At 32.5% G+C, this 23,080-nt stretch overlaps 1 pseudogene; it reads right to left on the bottom strand.

The window, feature by feature from the left end:
* Positions 1 to 8,655: 8,655 nt before the first annotated feature.
* LOC139860221 (protein ALP1-like) overlaps positions 8,656 to 23,080 on the bottom strand; it is a 100,787-nt pseudogene continuing 86,362 nt past the window's right edge.

Here is a 23,080-nt window from a genome sequence, read left to right as displayed (position 1 = left end):
AAATTCCCGTCTACAAAATATTACTTATGAATTTTTTTTAACGGGTAGATAATACCCGAGAGACATATATAAATTCACAATTAATATGATACATTCTTCGATTCTGATTCAGCAAATCATCAACTATACTCGCTACTTTCACAACGATATACATTCATTTATAGAAATCAAAACAACCATACTCATTCAAGTCCAATTACATATTCTAATTTTAACATATGAGAATTCAAGTCGAGATATAACCGATACCATCACTTTTAAATTCCAACATCTTTCAAAGATATACTTTGACTTCAAAACTGTAATAGAATATCACTTCTATTCATAAAACTCAGAAAAATATTCATATTGTTCAAAATTCTAAAACAACATATGTATATTAACGATTACAATCTGTGTTCAAACCCTTCGAAATTCCCGAAGACACTTCAAATAATGAGCAATCGAGATGATGATCCAACCATATGTTACCCACAGTTATACGCCTGAAAAACTCTCGAAACCAAAGTCATAGTATAACAGTATCCGTGTCAGACCTTTTGGCATTTATTAGCTAAAATAACTTTTCAATCTCTTTTCAAAATATACAGTCTTGTCACAGCTCCAGCAAATCACTTTAAATTGTTCATTCGAATAAGCCTTATTATAACGATTACCCTTTATCATTGTTACTGGGGAACCTTTCATGTCTGGTCACATTAGCAGTAAAATTATCAACAACTTCATTGATCTTTAAGCCTCTCCGAAAAATCAAGATACTTATTCACTGAAACTTTATCGAGTACTTATCTACAACTTGTAACAATAATTGTCATACCAACTACTGGGAATTAGCAATCAGTATTTTGAATCTCGCGGTACTTCTACGCCAACAGTTATATATATACATATAACGTTTATCTTCTAGACTTACGCACTTTGAATGTGAAGTTTCTGAAAAACACCCCAAACTGCGAGCTACTTCTCGAAACTTTGAAAAATGCTGATGAAGCAGCAAAAACTGTGAAATGACCTTAACAGCTAAAAGTTTGATGATAAAGAATAATATGTTGGCAAATCTCAGAAAAAGAGAAGATTTGGTACTGAGAAACGAATTGAGCAAACCATGAAGGAAGCTGTGGACAAGTCACAAAGACTAAATCTTCCTGCAAAGGATCCAAATGATTCAGTGCCTGCTAAAGTCATTAACGAATACATTACTTCTGACCCTAAACCTTTATGGACACATCTCCTTCGTCATCCATCGATATTAGAAATTCTAAGATATCATCGTATCTTTCATTATAAATATCCTCGATATTTCTGAGGATATCTTCATAACTATCCTTATCTGAAATCAACTATCTCTTCGAGCTATCTGTATTACAACATAAAGGAAACTGTTTAGTTTCTATATTCTGTAAATCTTTGAAGTTTAAAATATTAATGTTTTGAAGAAGTGTTGGGGACTGAAGCATGAGTTAGTATAATATAATGACACTTGATCAACGTGATTATATTACAGTAAGTCATGCTGAGTTTCTAAATGAAATGTGATGATTCACAGACCACTTGGTCATCAGGTGCCATGTTACACGATTCTTACCTTCTACCTCATCTCTAAACACATTAAGAACATATCTTCTTGATAGTTCTATTTTTCCGGATATTCTGGTAATTTGACAAGTCAAGATAGTGTCATTACAATTTCCTTTTAGAACATTAATTATGTTCATTCCGAAATTTATACCTACGTATTCTGGACCATTATTCGCTTGATTTAAAATCGGGAAGATAAAACAAAAGCATGAAGCTTTAAAAATATCAATGGGAGTATAAATCACAGTAAATTGGAGAAAGCATTAACTGTGGATGACAGTGATTATAGGAGACAGAAGTAGGGACATCGAAATATAAGGGAAGATATAAAACCCAACAACCACCCAGAAATTATAAACCGTATATATCGATGCATATAGCAATATAAAGACAAGGGAGGACTAAAAACACTATAAAACCAAGAGTATAATAAAAGTGAATAGATTCTTCCGGTGGAAGATGAAAAAGAAGAATGACAGATATGAAGGTTAGGAGTATATCAAGGATTAGAACTAGATGGAGCATATTGACGAATGCTTTAAAGTATGAATTAAAGAATAGAATGTGTGAATTGTAAGGAAACGAAGGGGGTAGATTTATAGTAAAATATCCGACAGAGCAATCAAAATAGATGATCGCATTTAAAGCTGATCCTAATTCCCTTGATTACCAAAGAATCAAATCTTATTACGAAGATTTTCTCCAAATCTCTTGAACTTAGAAATGAACTCTATCTACGTCAAAAGATATGACGAATCTACGTTTACTCATTTCACGCTTTTATAATAACTTCACTAGTACTCTTCGCGTAATTGAATTGTTTTATCCAAATTACTCGCTGATGATAAAACTCTAATTATCAGCTCATATGCGTAATGAAAACATACTTATTGTCAACCATGACCATCCCAATCAAATTTCGGAACGAAATTTCTTTAACGGGTAGGTACTGTGACAACCCGGAAATTTCCGAACAAATTTAAACTTGATCTTTATATGTTTCTGACATGATAAGCAAAGTCTGTAATGTTAAAATCTCAAAAACATTGAACTGTATTCATATATTCATTTACCCTTTGACTGCTCTCGACGATTCACGAACAATTATGTGTAAATAGATATGTATGAATATATACATATGTGTGATTATTAAATTGAGAAATATTAATGAAACAATAAACGTTAGATTAATATGAAAATAAGTTACGAAGTTTATTATATGACTTGAGAACGTTAACAAAGCATTAGATGAATAATACTTTATATAAACGTAATTATTTCAAGATATTTATTAACAGAATTATAAGATAATATCAAATGATTGAATTATCAAATACATTGTGATATGATTACGGATCTCTGTTGAGAGGTCCAACTTGATTTAGGAAACCTTTTCTTTTTAACGGTATCCGGAATAAATGGTAAAGTGGTCTTCGAGTAAGGACAAAGTGTCAAGTAGCGAGAGCTAGATAGATTGGTGGAAATTCCTATTGAATTCCAATACATGCCTTACAATAATTGCCTCGTGACTTTTGATAAGATAAACTATTTAACCTTCATATTATTTAATGTAAAAGTAAAATTGGGGAATATAGATAACTTAGAAAATGAACATCGATAAGTTAAGTAAACGATTGTAACACTTGTTTATTGATTCGATTGATTTATAGATATGTTAGTTAGAATGTTTGAGAAGTTAAATTAAACGTTGGCGCATAAATGAATCATATCAAATTATGTATTAGAGCGTAAAACATAAGGTGATATAATAATATCTAATATTTAAACGATTGAAATATAATTAGTTTTTGAAAAACTAAATATTATATAAGTATGTAACTATTTCTAAAATATATAAGTTTATATTTTTAAATAATAATATCATTATTTTACAAAGTGATAAAATATAATATTAATTTAGTCGTAAAACGTTTTGGATTTAAAATAGTATTATTATAATATATATTGGTAAATAACGAGACGTCGATTTATAGAAGCAAATGACCAAAACACTCAAATGAATAAGTTATACCGTGAGTGGGATAATTTTTCATTGATTTGAGTCTTGTTATTGATAAAGGTACATTACATGAAATGTAAAGTACCAGTTTTCTAAGCGTACGAAAATACGTTCGAAAAACCGTAACCAGTACGTAAGTCGATCGTCAACATACAAGTCATTGGAACTAAAATTACAAGTCAAATATGCACGAGAATAAAATATAATATTTAAATAATTATAAGAATTAAATATAATATATAATTAAAAACAATATATGTGTACGTAAACATAAGAATGATTGATCATATGAGCTGGATACTTTTACCATGCGATCGCATGGTCATAGCTTTCCAAACCCATGCAATCGTATGGGTGTCGGTGGCAGGACACATTATATAACGAGGTCGAATTCTGGTTCCATTTAATCTATCTATCTCTTCCGATATCTCTCTTTCTATATATGTATATTTATTATTACTATTATTATTATTATTATTATTATTATTATTATTATTATTATTATTATTATTATTATTATTATTATTATTATTATTATTATTATTATTATTATTAGTATTAGTATTAGTAATATTATTAGTATTATTATACATAAAATACTACGACGGAGTGCTGTCCGAGTAATTTAAAAATTGGATTTTCGAGCGGGATAGAGCTAAGGAAATTATGGGTTATAGCTTTGGATGATATGGGTATGGTCCAGGGGTAGTGCTCGTGAGTCAAACCTAGTGTTTATCATCTCCGTTGCGTCTATGTAATTTTCTGCAATATTGAATCACAATATTGATACGTGAGCACTCATAACTTAACTTTTATATAGTAATAGTGTATTCTTGACTAGTGCTCGAGTATATATGATTATGCATGCATGTACGCTTAATTTTTTCGTTAGAAAGTTTATGAAGAATCATGAATTTAATACATATACTACTGGGATAAGGTATATGATATGCATGTCGTTGGAAAGGTGGCAAAAAATTAACCACTTTTCATTTAGAAAGCGAATGATTTCGATGAACGGATTAAAAGATATGACCAACTGAATTTTAGTACTATTATCATTACTATCATCGTTATTATCGCCGTTATTATTATTGTTATTATCATTATCATTATTAATAAAAGTATTATCATTAAAAATTGTTATTGTTATTATTATCGTTATTATCAATATTATCATTATTATTATTATTGTTATAATTATTAGTATTATCATTAATATTATTATAATATTTATTAGTATTAGAATCATTATTATTAAAACAAATATCAGTATTACCTAATTATTATAATTACTATTATTATCATTATTATGAATGCGATACGAAAGCGGACTAAAAGCTATTAAACAAGACGATTAGGAAATAATGAGTATAAGTATCATGATTCAGTTAAAATATTTCTAAGATTACGATTTAGATAAAAATACCGTTTTCATTATTTTTATCATTATTAGTAATATTATTATTATGACATTAGTATTACTATAAAAGATTATTATTATTATTAAAATAATTAATATTATTATTACAAAATAATACAACTTTTGGTTCATTATTATTATTATTATCAATATTATATTATTTAATCAAAGAAATATTTGATTCAAATTTATATTTATTAAATATAATACAATTATACATATCACTATATTTTTATCATAAAAATGATATTATTGTGAACGTTATACAAATTGTATTACTTAATATATAAAAATATATTTTTACCATATATTGACATAAAATATTATCACTAATACAATATAATAAATGATGAAATAATTTAAGAAATATTTTCTATATAAATATTAACTATTTAAAATATGTAGAATAAATATAAGTTATTTAATTCATTAAATAACATATAGATCACAAATAAATATATATATAAACTAGTTACATTGATTTATCAAAGAATTTTCGAATATGACAATTTAGTCAGTTATGTGATAAGTTGGGTTTGTAAATTATCGATCCATTCAACTATCAAAACTTTTACTCATTAGGATTATTATCAATACCATTTTATCAAATAAATATGGGATACAAAGATATTTTTACCACACGTAATATAATTACATGAATAATACATACCACTATATTTTATGATATTAAGTGAACTTTATAAATTTTATTACGTAAGATAGATAAAAGTATATTTCTATTATATATAAATTTTAATATAAATTTTATTTACTAATAAATGATTTATATTATTTACTCTAATAAAATCTATTAAATATATTTAAATATATAAAATGACTATATTTAACTTATATAATAATCATGTATAGATTTTGGAAGTTATTTTGGTCAAATTGACTTTTGTTGACTTTTGCATATTAGTCTCGAGCATTAGGATTGTGATACAATATGGTTGACCTAAATTGTTAGACAGGTATTGACCAATATATAATTAATATAGGTTCGTGAATTCGAGGCCAACCTTGCACTTGTTCAGTGCCGTCATATGTATTTTTACTACGAAATACAGTATTGTGTGTTTCATTTGCTCCCTTTTTAAATGCTTTTGCAATATATATTTTTGGGACTGAGAGTACATGCGCTTTTATAAATGTTTGACGAAATAGACACAAGTAATTGAAATTACATTCTATGTTGGATTATGAATACCGAATATCACCCTTTTAGCTTGGTAACCTAAGAATTAGGGAACATACACCCTAATTGACGCGAATCCTAAAGGTAGATCTACGGGCACTAACTCCCCCCATAATGGAAAATGGTATGCTTTAGTACTTCAAGATGGATTTCTGTTTTGGGGATATTCTAAATGCATTTTGTTAATGTCGGTTACCAGGTGTTCAACATAGGAATGATTTTTAATTCGCGGGTTACGCATATAATTTTGTACTCGGGTTACGTGTACAATTAAATATCTGGAAATCTTGTGGTCTATTAAAATGATGAAAATGAATGATTATGATAAACTAATGAATTCGCCAACATTTTGGTTGACACTTGAAAGCATGTTTATTCTCAGGTATTAAAGAAATCTTTCACTGTGCATTTGCTCATTTTAAAGATATTACTTGGAGTCATTCATGGCATATTTCAAAAGACGTTGCATTCAAGTCGTTGAGTTCAATAAACATTATTATTAAGTAAATGACAGATTAGGTCATTTATAGTTTGGATATTATGAAATGGTATGCATGCCTATCAACTTTCGATGTAATAAAAGTTATCTTTTAAAAATGAATGCAATGTTTGTAAAATGTATCATATAGAGGTCAAATACCTCGCGATGTAATCATATGTTATTGTATTCGTCCTTATGGATTAGGACGGGTCGTCTCACACGCTCTTTCTTTCTATTCTTCTGTAATATATATATATATATATATATATATATATATATATATATATATATATATATATATATATATATATATATATATATATATATTATAATTATAATTTTAATTTAAGTTTAATAATAATAAAGTATATACGAGGGTGTTTTAATTCGGGTTTCAAACCGTTTTAAACTAAGGAAATATTGGGTATTATTCGGGGTATTGTTCGTGAATCTAAGACCAACCATACAATCATCCACTATCATTACATCTACATAATTTGCCTACAAATATTGAATCTCAATATTGAACCGTGAGTTTCATTTGCTCCCTTTTTAACTGCTTTTGCAATCTATATTTTTGGGCTGAGAATATATGCACTTTATTTTAAAAACAATGGACACAAGTACATACTTAATTCTACACTGAGTTTAAACCAAAAATTCCTTAGCTTTGGTAACTAGTAACTACAGGTTATAAGAACTGGTGGGCGCGAGTAGTTATATATAGATCCATAGGGCTTGACATCCCCGTCCGTTCCACGTATAGAGACCCTAGCCTGAACTATAAAGCGAACTTATGCTATTTGATTTTAATACACGTTGATTTGCGTGTATTGTACATGTTGGTTACATGTATGTTAAAACAGGGGTACTTATTATATATACGTTAAGTTTAGTTACCAGGGTGCTCAATTTCGTAGAATATTTTGATAAACATTTTGGATGAAATAATTGAAATCTTGTGGTCCACCTTTATATACAGATTATACGCAACATTAAAACTATGAACTCACCAACTTTGTGTTGACACTTTTAAGCATGTTTATTCTCAGGTTCCTAGAAGTGTTCTGCTGTTTGCTTATACGTTATACAAGCTATGTGCATGGAGTCATACATGCTTTATTCGAGAAAATTTTGCATTCACAAAATCATCACCATGTATCTTATTTTGACTGCATTGTCAACGGATGTATTATTGTAAACTATTATTTACAGTGATTGTCTATATGTAGAAATCATCAGATGTCGAAAACCTTGGAATTAGATATTCATTTATGGTGTGCCTTTTCAAAATAATGAAATGTTTACAAAACGTATCATGTAGAGGTCAAAACCTCACTATGAAATCAATGAATAACGTACCGCGTTAATAGCGATTTTGACGGGTCGTTATAACAGTGGTGGCGGCTGTAGCTGTGACGGTGGTAGCGGCAGGGTTTTGAAGTTGGGTTGGTTTTTAGGAGTTGTAATCTGTGCTGTGGTAGTTGTAAGAAAATTGAAATTACACCAAAAGAAAAAAGAAAAAAAAATGAAGAAAATAAAGTGCTACAGTATAACAGTTAAATAGGGGTATGTGTCGGGTCCCTATTGGATTTCATTTACGGGATTTAGTATATAGTATAATATAATAAGCGCATGCAAGATAAAAAATTAAATAAAGAGTAAAATTTTAAACTTTATAAAAAGACACTATAAAATAATTATGATTGGTGCTATTTTTTGTTTCTACACAATCATAATAATTATAGATAAAACTACACGGCTCGTCTATGTGATTTGTATGAAATTCCACTTCGAAACCTTTAACTTTTACTATTGCACTCCTCATCCTCGTGGTTTCAATTTGTTTCGCAGCTCATCCCTCCGTCTGGCCATCGTTAAAAGACGCTGTTAACTTCCCTCACAAGCTATTCACCTGAGGGTATTTTTGTCTTTTATAAGTTTCATCATCCTATTCATCTTTTTCCCTTTTCTCCACTATCATACCTGCAAATGTAAAATTATAACTTAAAGAAAAAAAACACAAAAACTTAAAGTCAAAAATGGCTATAGCATGCTAAAAAAATCTTAAAATCTTAAATCTCCACTATAATATCTTTGACTCTTTCCCTTTAAAAAACTTGCTTTTTCCATCTTTAATAAAAAAATCTAAAAGTCAAAGATTCAAACTTACTGCTAACAAATCGGAAATCACGAACATAGCATAAAGCAAGCCTATTTACCAATATATAGGAAAAGAAACTAATATGCACCCCTCAAATTCGGTAAAACTTTATAGATCTTTTAGGTAAGAAGATTGGTTACAATGGATAAATCGGTCAGATTCACCATTACCACCACCTTTGGAATCACATATCGAGACGGTAACCTGTCTTAATCTCCAGATCTAAAATATCCAGATTGACATGTGGGTTTGTATTTTTCAATTTGCAATTTCGATTTTCATCCTACAAGCTTGTCGTAATCTCCAGAAGATCTCAAGCAAAGTAGCAACGTGTGTGGGTTTCAGACCAACGGATAAATCGGTCAGATTCACCATTACCACCACCTTTGGAATCACATATCGAGATGGTAACCTGTCTTAATCTCCAGATCTAAAATATCCAGATTGACATGTGGGTTTGTATTTTTCAATTTGCAATTTCGATTTTCATCCTACAAGCTTGTCGTAATCTCCAGAAGATCTCAAGCAAAGTAGCAACGTGTGTGGGTTTCAGACCATAAACGAACCGTTCACCTTCTGTTCACCTCTGAATTGGTTGTGTGGACCCCATCGAATTTAAGGTTTAAATAGAGAATCAGAATTTTTATTTAGATTCAGTTCTAATTTGATATTAGGGTTCTTGATTTGGGTTTGATTTTAAATTAGTTAGAGTCTGATTTAGATTTGATTAAGTTTTTCAATTAGTTTTATTTTGAGAGCCCTCTCAACGGTGGTGTCTCCACCTCCGCCCACCCCACCACCCAGCAGGAAGCCGATGGCAGCACCCCGCCCAGCCCCTCGCCCAGCCCAGCTCACCGTCCAGCTAATCGTCCCTCGATCCGTGTTTCTGTGAAATTTTCCAGGACGGGAGTATATATATGTATATTTTGGTATATTTTGCAATTTATTGAAGAAATAATGGTGAAAAATGAAGAAGATGCAGAGAGAATGAGCAGTCTATGAAGAAGATGGAGACCGAGAGAGAAGGAGCAATTTGGACCACAATTTATATTTATAGTTATAACTAGTTGTGGAGCCCTCGCTTCGCGCCGGAGGCTCCATTTTGAATGCGAGTTATAAAAAAAGTCTGGATCTATTTTGTAAAAATAATTTTTTTCGACATCTAACATTGAAAGGTTGTTCCCTCTGTGAAAGTTGCTTCTTTTAGCGTTGTTTTTTTTTTTGTAAAAAAAAGTTAGTGGATTTATTTTGTAAAAAATATTGTTTTTCGACATCTTTTGGTAGCATCGACATCTTTTGGTAGCATTGAAGGGTTGTTCCTTTTATTAAAGTTGCTTCCTTTATCGTTGAGGAAAGGGAAAAAAAGTTAGTTAATTTTTTTGTAAAAAAGAATTTTTTTCGACATCTTTTTCTAATATTGAAGGGTTGGTTCTTTTACGAAAGTTGCTTCTTATCGTTGGGACCCAAAAAAAAATTACTATAGCGCAAATTGTACCATTCAATCGGTGGGAACAGAAAAAAAGTTAATGTAGCAATAGTACTATTCATAACATAAAAGACAAATTTTGTCTATTAGTTAATATGTAAATTATTATTATTAATTATTATTATATATTATATATTATAATTATAATATATTAATTAATTAATAATAATAATAAAAGTATTTTAATTTAGTTAAAATAATTAAATTTTTAATTTTAATTATTGTTATATTTTTAATTTTTAATAAAAGTTTAGTTTTATTTAAAAAAATAAAAAGTAATTAAAAATATGGAAAAAGGTGTAACTGTTGGGAGTGTTTAGTCATGGGTTTAGTCCTAGGAAAGAAGTGCAGATGTGACGCTGAGGTGGCGTCTAGTCCTAGAGGACTAAGGCGAAACCATTGGGAGCTCTCTGATAGTGATGGGTTTTGGTTAAGGCTTTTGTTGAAGAAGATGACGTAGGTGATAAGACCATTCCCAACCTTGACTGTGACGTCACGGGCAGTTGGGACGCTTTTTGGCCAAAAAGTGCAATCTGACTCTGTCTGGGCAGTGTCAGTTTCTGACATTTTTTAACCCAAAATGTCAGTTTTCAGTGTCAGTTTCAGTAGGGTCCACTAGTTTTTAATTTTTGTATTTTTTATATATAATTTAACACATTATTTAATATTTAAAAATAAGATATTTATTAATAATAAAAACAAAATACAAATAATTAAATAAAATAATTAATATAAAACAGACAATATAAAATAATAATAATCTTAAAGTTTACATAAATAAATACTAATTCGTTGGTCGAAATGCCGTTGGAAGATTCCAAATATGCTCGATTAAATCTTCAGTAAGCTGGTCGTGCACCGCTCTATCCTTTATTTCTCTTGTGACAACGTCTTGATCACGTCCTCTATTCATAACTCGTTGGGCACGATTTGCTCTTTCCTCGGTTATAAACCTTTCTTCCCATTTACATAACACAAAATCATTGTCTTCTAAAATCATATTATGTATAATGAGACAACATTCCATTACTCTCTGCGTCTTGTTTACTTTCAAAGTTCGTGAAGGTTGACTTAAAATATGAAATCGCCCTTGAAGAACACCAAACGCCCTCTCTATGTCCTTTCGTGCACTTGCTTGAAATCTCTTGAACTTAATCCTTGGTTCATCTGTGGGGCACGACATTCCTTTGATCAGTGTCGCCCAATCAGGATATATACCATCGGCAAGGTAATAACCTTTGGTGTATTGATGACCATTAACCTCAAATGGTGCAGATGGAGCTGTTCCCTTCTTTAGTGCATCAAAACCGGTAATTGATTCAAAACATTGATATCATTGTTAGAACCTGCCATCCCGAAAAAGGCATGCCAAATCCACAAGTCATAAGAAGCCACTGCTTCAAGTATAATCGTTGGTTTCTTGTGATCACCCCTAGTGTATTGTCCTTTATAAGCGACCGGACAATTCTTCCATTCTCAATGCATACAATCGATACTACCGAGCATACCCTTGAATCCATGCTTCTCCTCGTGTGCACTATATAATCGTGCAACATCGGTTGCTGTGGGAGATCTCATGTATCGAATTTTATATAAATCAATAATACATTTACAAAAGTTGTCTAAGCATATTACTGATGTTTTCTCACTCATATGTAAATATTCATCGAGAGCATCGGAGCTTAATCCATGAGCCAATTAACGTATAGCCGAAGTACACTTTTGTAAAGTAGTAAACGACTGCCTACCAAGTGCATCATTTCTTTCTCTAAAAAAAATCGAAATGTTCAGGAATATAATTACCATTAAAAGTAGTTATACCTTGAGCTATACTTAGAAATAAGTTTATGCGCATTCGAAATCGCCTTTTAAATTTCTTAGCAGGATAAACTGGTGTGTCGGCGAAGTAATCGTTCCAAAGACGTTGCGCTGCTGACTCCCGATCTCTCGGAATATATCCACGAACTCTTGGATTACGAGGAACGGACTCAACTTCGGACTCTTCGTCCAATTCTTGAATAAGTTGGATAATACGAACATCCTCCAAATCGGAATCGGAAGCTAGTAAATATGACGCCGTAATTTTTTTGAGTAAAATGTATAATTATTGAGAGTATTTGTTGTTTTTTATTTTTTTGTGTAAAAATGATATGAATGGTGGGTATTTATAATGGAAAAAAAAAGGATAAACGACTATAAAGTCATTGCCCAACGGCTAGGACATGTGGCCCAATCAAAACACGACACCAACCACTGACCTTTTTGTAAGTAACTAGAGGGGGGGTGAATAGTTACTTAATACGTTTTAACACTTTTTCGATTGATCACCAAATTCGATTAACTTTGATCAACCAATTCAACTCAAATTTGATGTGTGTATTGTATATGTTCAAAATGATAAATGAAGTAATGTTAAGAATATAAACACAAGGATTTATAGTGGTTCGGGTGGATGTTAACTAATCCACCTTAATCCACTCCTCGATTACACTAGTCGGGATTTGTTGCTTCACTAAGCACTTTTCTCCAAACCCGGTGGAGATCCGATTTACAAGTCTTCAACTTCTTTGGTAGACAACAAACCTAATCTTTCTATCCATTTAAAAGATCAACTCCAACCTAGATCAACTTGTCTTCACCTTGGAAAAGTATTAATCTCCAAATAAGATTAATCAACTTCCTAAGTCCCTTTAAGGAAGTAGATCACTAAGCTAGCCTATGCTTCTACTAATTGAAATTACAAGACTTATACACTTTGCAATGATGATCCTAAGACAATACTAGGACATACATTACACTAAGTAAACTCACAAGATTAATAATTTTGATTAGTAAGTTTACAACAACCAAATTATATATCTCTAAGATCATAGAATCTTCTCTTGCTTGATCACATTTGAGTAGTAATTAAAGCCTTTGTGATCTCTGGAAATAAGCCTTTGAAATATGCAAGAGGGTCAGCTTCAAATGCTCCTTAATGTTTGCCTTTTATAGTGGGATTCAAAAAGTAGCCGTTGACACACGGTTGCCATCACGGTCGACCGTGGTTCTACCGTGCGTGCTCCAGTCCAAATTTAGTATCCATTGTATAGCCGTTTGACTCAAATTTGAACACCACATTTTGGCACCTTTACTCCTTCTAGCACATGCAAAAAAACCAAACATCCTATACAAGTACTATATGCGTTAAGCGTGTGAGATTTGGTCTTATTGCATGAAAGTGACTTAACATTCCAAAAGTGGTAAACCCAACATTCTTGGAGAAGTGTCTTGATTGATGTTTTGGGAAATCTCAGTTTGATCAATACTTAGTTAGTCACATTAATACCCTTGGTTCAATTCTAAAGACTAGTCACTATGTCATTAACTTCCTAGTTTTAATTAATCACAAGTCATGTTCCATTTGGGTTTAGGTAGAGATTAATTGAATGATGTCTTTATAAGATAATCATGAAGTATGTAAAGATATCAAAGTTAAGTTATACTTGAACAAGCAATCACACTTAGTTACTTAGATTTGATCAAATAGACAATTGACTATAATTTCATTATGAACCATTTTACACTTAATCTATTGGAGTATGTTAGTTACTTGAATCCTAACTAGTGAGCACATAGCAAACATATTAATGAAGTTGACAAGTTTATGAGTATTAAGCATATTGTCAAGTAACAAGTAATACTCACATAACAAGAGGTAGTTATTCTAGGATCAATCATATAGATACTTGCACAACTTATAATTCAAGCTTTTAACAAGTTCAATTGCAATATAACATATTGCTTGATTAATGTGTAAGCACACATTAATGTTCAACACATGCATAAGGGAAGAGCAATCTCTAGTTGGGACTTGGTGAGCATCCTAAATATATCTAAGAGTGTTTTAGGAATACAAGTCATTACTAGTTAACCTTGAGAGCATTGTTCCTCATTTAGTCTTAATTAATCACTAAGTCATTTCTAATAGCAATTATTGTTCTAGTGACATTGGCTTAAGTATATTGGTACTTGATGATCATAATAAGGATATCTAGATAAGAATTAAGATTACAAGTTGTTGATTAACACTTATGTGTTATGCCTAATCTTGGTTAATTTGTCATTAAGATGTCATTAAGCGTAATTAATCACAATTAGTGTTTTTATGACCAAAACTCAATTGAGTATGGAGAGGGCATCTATTCTAAGCATGTTGAGAAAGGTTTCATGAATTATAGATGTCGGGAACTAGTCAAACTTTATTTGGTCAAAATCGGTAACAGAGAAAACTGCGATCGCACTGCGGTTGACCGTGGTGGCGATCGTGCAACTTGTTTTCATAAAACTGCGTTACAATTCAGTTTGGGGTTTCACGGTTGACTATACGGTCGACCGTACCTCGACCGTGTGTTTAGCTGAACTTTTAATTTCATTCTTTAACCTATGTTTGACTTGGTCGTTTGCAAGATAAAGTATGGATTAGTGACCTTGCGTGTTTTATGTTAAGACGTCAGTCATCACTTATGCATATGTATGTGTCATCATCAAAACATATTCTTTGGTTAATTATCATACTTAAGTTTGTCGTTTAGTTTATTAACCAACATTCAACCAACATTCTCCCCCTTTTTGATGATGACAAACATACAAGTGATGAGGGACATTTTGCTATAAATACGCAAGTGTTAACAATCACTTGTATCCATCTTTCTCCCCCTTTTGTCGAAGCAAAAAGGTTAGATCCCCCTAGAACTAAGCTCACCCTTAGAGCAAAGCTCCCCCTTAAATTGTGCACGTTGGAAAAAAATTTATTAAAACATAACAAGCACACATTTTATTCAAAGTAAGCACGAAACATAGTGATGCATATATGAAAATATGCATGGAAATCACAACAAAGAGCACATAAAAGCATGGTATAGGTAGGCATTCTTCAAATTGCGTGGACCTATGTCTCGCGGTTAATGTAGCGATGAGTGTCTCTTATGATTCCTTCAAGTCTGTTCAGATGTCGTCCGATTTTCAGAATATTTCCATGGATGACACTGCTCTGTCCTGTGGTCGAGAGAAGACTGAAGTTTGGAGGATTATCAAGAGAAGGTTCAACAAATGGTCTAGTTGATGCTCTACATATCGGGTATGACGAAACTTGAGCAACATAGTGATAAGAAGTTGTTGATTTGAGATGAGCAAAAAGTTTTGTTAAATGAAGGCCATAAAGTAGGGTTCTTGAGCTGCCTGTTGCATTCTTGATGCCATAAGAAATAAAATGTTTACTTTAAGTGAGTGTATGAAATACCACAAGAGAATAACCTCATTTACATTCATTCTCCAGAGAATTTCACCTTTTCCATATACATTTATGGAGATGATCTGTTGCCATAGATCATATGTTGAAGCAAGGTGATTGTAACAACCCGGATTTTTTCGCTAATATATTGAAGATTAATATTTACATAATTAATGTTTCCAACATGTTAAGCAATCAAACTCATTAAGAATTAGTTATTTGAAATGAATTTTATACAAACGTTTGGCTACCCAGTCTGTCTGACGATTCACGAACGTCATAATTTGAAATAATTATATAATGATGTATATATGGATATATATATATATATATATATATATATATATATATATATATATATATATATATATATATATATATATATATATATATATATATATACTTAAGATTTGTTAAAATGATATTTAAGTATCTCATTATATATAATAACAATTGGTTATATACATAAAATGAGATTACTAACTTAAAGACTTCAAGACTATATACATATATATAACGATTAACGTTGTAATAACTTCTAAATTAAAATGTATATATATGTATTGTATTAATATGTATTAATACACTTTTGAAAGACTTAATAACATATATCAATATACTTATACTCAATAAAGATAGCTATACTCATTTTCTCATTCAATTTTATCAAGAATTCTATTCGTATTCATTCGGTATGTATTCCCGTATCATACACAACTCTTAGATGTATATCCTATTAGTATATACACATCAAAATACCATCACAATCAGATCCTAATCAGCTCATTTGTTCTCTTGTGTGCATGATTAACCAACTTGGGGCCTAGCTTGACTTGTTACATAAAATTACAAACTAGGAACCCTTATTTCTACCCCATAATTCACGTATCTTAATGCACACACACATACTCATTCCATTTCCATTTTTATTCTAAGTCTTTGCTCTCTAAAACCAACACTCTTAAACCTTAAAACTCTCTAATCATCTCAGCAAAAATCCATGGAGAACTAGCTTCAAAAACTAACACATAATCATCATAAGAAAACCATTTCAAGAACACTTCAAGAACACCATCAAAATCAAGAAGATTACTTCCAATCTTTTTAAACCAAGCCAACAACTCTTCCAAGATCAAGAATATCACTTCTATCTCAGCAACTTTATTCATTTGATTTGAGGTAGTAACCTTATTCATAATCTTATTCGATTCGTATTCATATAGCTATCTTATTTTGAGTTTATAACTAATAATAACAAGAACATAGTTTAGATTATTTCTAAACTTGTTTGCAAACAAACTTAATCCTTCTAACTTGACTTTTAAAATACTTCAACACATGTATTATGACAGTATGTCATGCTAACATAAGGATATAAAACTTGTAAACACGAAGAACACCTTAAAACTGAACATACGCCGTCATAGATCATCGGGGGCTGTTTTGGGTTTGATTTTAAAAACCTATCTTAAACTTTGAATTAAAAGATTTCATTTGGTGAAAAATCTTATTTTATATGGATATGAAATATATCCAAAATCTATGGTTAAACTCTAATTGGAAGTATGTTTTTCAAAAGAGTCATCAAGATGTCGTTCTTACGACGGATATGACTATCTTCTTGTATTTGACACCTAAGCTGTATTTTAGACTATAAAAATATACTTTTTCTATTTAGATTAATAAATAACGTTTCGATACAAAACCATAGCAAGTCGAATCACTCAAAACGGATTTGTAACGAAGAAATTATGGGTAAAACAAAATTGGATATTTTTGTTTGTTTTTAGCTACGGTTTTGATTTATAAAAATGGATGCTAACCTTATCCTAGCTAACTTACCTTGTATCCTACATGTATTTATACATGTATTGTTCCTCAACTTATGGAAATACAATTTATAATAGTCGTGATTATGTTCTACGACAATATATTATAGTCTTAATAAAGATCGTAAGGCACTATATATATATATATGACTTGATCACCGTGGATTCGTATACAAAGTTTTGACATATCATTTTGACTTCTTCTATATATATTATTAGAACGAACTATTAGACACCATTGGCAGTAATCTCGAGTTAGCTGTGGGTCGAAGTGGATTCCAAAATATTATATACTTTGAGTTGTGATCGAGCCTGAGACATGTATACAATGGGTCGCGGATTGCTTCCGACAATATACATATTATGTGTCTTATTATATTAGGACAATATATTATAGTGTTAGTGAATTCTAACACAATATACGTATTTATATTTATATATATATTTATACTGTTGGACTATTGGACTATTGGACTACGAACGTTGGACTACTAACAATGGACAATTAAAATTATCACAAGTATCATAAGTATGGAATATTAATTATATATATATATATATATATATATATATGTTGACACAATAATATTATTATTAGGTTCGTGAATTTGTCAAAAGGCCAAGTCTTATCACCATCTATTCGGAAATCATCACAAGTGAGTTATAGTCCCATTTTTACTATCTAAATTATTTTGGGATGAGAATACATGCAAAATTTATAAATGTTTTACAAAATAAGCACAAGTTCATGGAGCTACATTCTACGATTGATTTGTTATACCAGATATCTGCACTTATTATTATTATGCTTGGTAACCTAAGAAATAGTGAAAAACACTAATTGACGCGAATCCTAAATGTAGATCTACGGGCACCAACCACCCACATTTTCGAACTGTGGAAATGCTTTAGTACTTCGAAGGGTTCTTGTCATACATTTGAATAGTGGAATGTATGATGCCAGATATCTTAAGCGCTCTATGTTAAGGTCGGTCACCAGGCGACTCATCGAATGAATGATTTTTGCAGTTGTAATGATCCTGCGCATTTAATTAAATGAAATCTTGTGGCTTATTAAATGTTATGATTATTATATAGAAATTAAACCTATGACTCACCAACATTTTTGTTGACGTTTTAAGCATGTTTATTCTCAGGTGAATATTAAAAACGCTTCCGCTGTCGTATGCCAACCCAAGGTCAAGATGGAGTCGGCATAATTATTTATATTGTTTAAACTTGCATTCGGAGTATTTGTTCTAATATATTTGATCATATTGTAATGGGCTGTGTAAAAACTTATTTATTTGAGGAGATTGTCTTTGATAGACAATCTAAATTATGTCATTAAGACCTTTATTCAATAATAAAGGTTATGGTTATTTTTAAAAACGAATGCAAGATTTGAAAAACGTCTCATATAGAGGTCAAAACCTCGCAAAGAAACCAATTAATATGAAACGTTTATAATTAATATGAACGAGGCATTTCAGTTGGTATTCGAGCGTTGGTCTTAGAGAATCAGAAAATTTTTCATTAGTGTGTATAACTGATTTTTGATGCATTAGTGAGTCTGGACTTCGACCATAATTATTTTAAAAATGATTGCTTAATATAATTGTTGGAAACATAAGATTATTAACATATAAATATTATAAGATATATCATTCTCTTAACGTGCCTGCTATTATGTGATAGATGACTTCATCCGATCATATAAGCATCTCTAGTGATTCAGATTTCATTTACTTATCAAGTGATTCGAAGGCTGAGTCAAAGCATACGACTTATGAACCAACGAAAAAGTTAACTTTTGGTGCTACCATTAAAGTGGAAAATTGTTAGAAAAATTGGGAAGATTCACAATTGCCAGTAGAGGTTCCAGAAGAGGATCCAGAAGAAGATACCGAAGAGGAACCCGAAGAAGAGGATCCTGAAGAAGTTGTGGAAATTACCGAACCACAACGTGATTTGGGAAAATCTTTGGCTGTTATACCCGATCCCAAACCCGATGAACCTATTATGACCCAAAATGTTTGTGATCATCCACCTGAATCACCTAAGAGACCAGTTTATAAAATGACCTCTCGTATAACGACTGTTGGTTTTGCTCCCAAACAATTAGTCGAAAGAACCAATTTAGAGGAATTGGAAAAAGAACTATCCAAACGAAAATCCAAACATTTGGCCGAGAAAGAAACAACGTCAACATCTAAGAAATCTCGCCGTTCTTGAACCATTGGCAGCTATCCTGTATTCCATGCATTGTATAATATGTATTATATTGTGTGTTTAAGTTTGTAAGAAAATCTGCAATGTAATTTTTCTTATGATTGTATAATAATAAGAATAAGCATGGAAGGTTTATTATTATTATTACAACTTATTATTACGTAGTAACATAATAACTTACCATAGTTTTCATATTAGAATTTTAGTAGTTAATTTGTGTGTTAGCTGCTAAGTATGAACATTATTATAGTTATAAAACGCTAATATGAAGAAAAGGCTTTTATAATAATAAGTTCATATTAAGCTACAAAATACTTTTTGGCTACTTCTAGAATTCTATTGGGTGGAAAACGTGTAAGTTGGCAGGGACACGCTAACCCTGTGTGCCGTAGCACCCACCAATCCTACCCCGAAAGAGACCTGTGCCGGAAAATTACCTCCTCCCAGTTACCCACAGTGGCGGCAAGGCGATCTTTACCCCAGCTAGCTAGACCCCCGAAAGCACTTCACAAACCTCCCCCCGGAGGGAGAGATAATTCCATGCGGGGCGCCCAGACTGAGAATCGAACTTGCGCCTCTATTGGGTGGAAGCTTCCCCCACTGTGGGCCCAGGGATCAAAGGCATCGGGTACCACTGAGCTATTAGCTCGTTGGTACTTCTAGAATTCTATATGATTAACTCAGTCGGCTATTTTTGAAGGAAATGGCTCCTCCAGCTACTAGACAACAACAATTGAACACAGAAGAACTTCAAGCTTTCGCTGCAAATATGGCTGCAGTGGTGAATGCAATGAACAACAATAACCAATCGGGTTCCAGCAGTGGAGGAAACAATGGCAACCGAGTAGGATGTTCCTACAAAGCTTTTATGGCCTGCAAACCCAATGAGTTTGAAGGAACTGAAGGACCCGTTGGACTAAAGCAGTGGACAGAGAAGGTTGAAGCCGTGTTCGCAATCAGCAACTGCGCAGAAGAGGATAAAGTTAAGTATGCCACACATACTTTCAGGGGTACTGCTTTGACATGGTGGAATACCTACATGGATTACGTAGGACAGAATACCGCCTATGCACTTCCATGGTCCGCTTTCAAGCACATGATGACGGAAGAGTACCGTCCCAGAACCGAAATCAACAAGCTCAAGGCAGAGCTTAAAGCACTGACAACCCAAGGGTTAGATGTCACTACCTACGAGCGACGTTTCAATGAACTGGCTTTAATGTGTCCTGGAGCATTTGAGGACGAAGAAGCAAAAATTGAAGCATTCATAAAATGGTTGCCGGAACGAATCCAAGAGCATGTAGGTGCTAACGACCCTGCAACAATGCAGAAAGAGAGCCGTATAGCCCACAAATTGATAGGCCAAATTACAGGAAGGATAAAGAAAGAAGCGGCCGAGGAGGCCATAATGAAACAGGAAAAAAGAAAGTGGGAGGAACGCAGTGATCAGGGTCACCAGTATAACAACAACAATCAAAACAACAACTACAACAACAATCGCAACCACCCCAACAACAATAATAATCGCAACAACAACCGCAACAATAACCGTAACAACCATCCCAATAATAATAACAACAACAACAATCCCAATCACAACAATAACAACAACAAATGACTCAACAACAATAACCCTAATAACAATAACAACAACAACAACAACAACAACAACAACAACAACAACAACAACAACAACAACAACAACAACAACAACAATGACAACAAAAGGCAAAGAACTATATGCCCAGGTGTGATACGTTTCATCCGGAATGGTTTTGTAGGGAATTATGTACCAAGCGTAATAGGAATGGCCATATTGCGGCAAAGTGTGAAGTCTACGGACCAAATAGAAACAAAGGAGTAAATAATGCCGGAACAAATAATAACGGCGTTGTTTGCTATGGATGTGGAAAACCGGGCCATACCATAAACCAGTGCCGGAATGAAAATAGGCAAGGCCGTGGGAGAGCCTTCAACATTAATGGGGAGAAAGCACAGGAAGACCCGGAGCTTGTTACGGGTACGTTTCTTATCAACAATACACCTGCTTATGTTTTATTTGATTCGGGTGCCGATAGAAGTTATATGAGTAGAGAATTTTGTGCCTAATTAAATTGCCCGTTAACGCCTTTGGATAAAAAGTGTATAGTTGAAGTAGCAAACGGTAAACTAATTAAGGTTGATAAAATTTGCCAAATCGAAAAATTAGTTTAGTTAGCGAAACGTTTGCAATTGATTTAATACCGGTGGAATTGGGAAGCTTCGACGTAATTATTGGAATGGACTGGATGTCCAAGGTGAAAGCCGAAGTTGTTTGTCATGAGAAGGCGATTCGCATTCTGAGAGAAGACGGATTACCCTTAATGGTGTACGGAGAAAGGGGTAATGCCAAATTAAATCTTATTAGTAGTTTGAAGGCACGCAAACTAATAAGAAAAGGTTGCTATGCCGTACTAGCACACGTCGAGAAGGTTGAAAAAGAAGAAAAGAAAATCGATGACGTTCCCGTTGCAAGAGAATTTCCTGAGGTGTTTCTGAACGAATTACCGGGACTACCTCCACACCGATCCGTTGAATTCCAAATAGATCTTGTACCAGGAGCCGCACCAATAGCTCGTGCTCCATATAGACTTGCGCCCACCGAAATGAAAGAATTAAAAAGTCAGCTACAAGAATTATTAGAACGTGGTTTTATCCGACCGAGTATGTCACCATGGGGAGCTCCAATTTTGTTCGTTAAAAAGAAAGATGGGTCTTTTCACACGTGTATCGATTACCGTGAGCTGAACAAAGTAACCATCAAAAACTGATACCCTTTACCCCAAATCGACGATCTATTTGATCAACTCCAAGGTTCGAGCGTATACTCCAAAATTGACTTAAGGTCGGGTTATCATCAACTTAGGGTTAAAGAAGCTGATATACCAAAAACAGCCTTCAGAACTCGTTATGGCCATTACGAATTCATGGTTATGCCATTCGGTCTAACCAATGCACCCACAGTTTTCATGGATCTCATGCACTGAGTATGTAGTCCATATTTAGATAAGTTTGTTATTGTCTTTATTGATGACATTCTTATCTATTCGAAGAATAACCAAGAACACGAACAACACTTGAGACTTGTATTAGAGTTGTTAAGAAAAGAACAGCTTTATGCAAAATTCTCTAAGTGCGCTTTTGGGTTAAATGAAGTACAATTTCTTGGCCACGTAGTCAGTAGTAATGGAATCAAAGTTGATCCCGCCAAGATCGAAGCCATCAAAAATTGGGAAACCCCGAAAACTCCAATGCAAATAACTCAATTTTTGGGTTTAGCCGGTTATTATAGGAGATTTATTCAAGATTTCTCCCGAGTAGTCAAACCTTTAACTACCTTGACACATAAGGGGAAGAA

This window comes from Rutidosis leptorrhynchoides, chromosome 7 (assembly GCF_046630445.1).
Source record: "Rutidosis leptorrhynchoides isolate AG116_Rl617_1_P2 chromosome 7, CSIRO_AGI_Rlap_v1, whole genome shotgun sequence".
NCBI lineage: Eukaryota > Viridiplantae > Streptophyta > Magnoliopsida > Asterales > Asteraceae > Rutidosis > Rutidosis leptorrhynchoides.
This window is presented reverse-complemented; position numbering and strand designations above follow the sequence as displayed.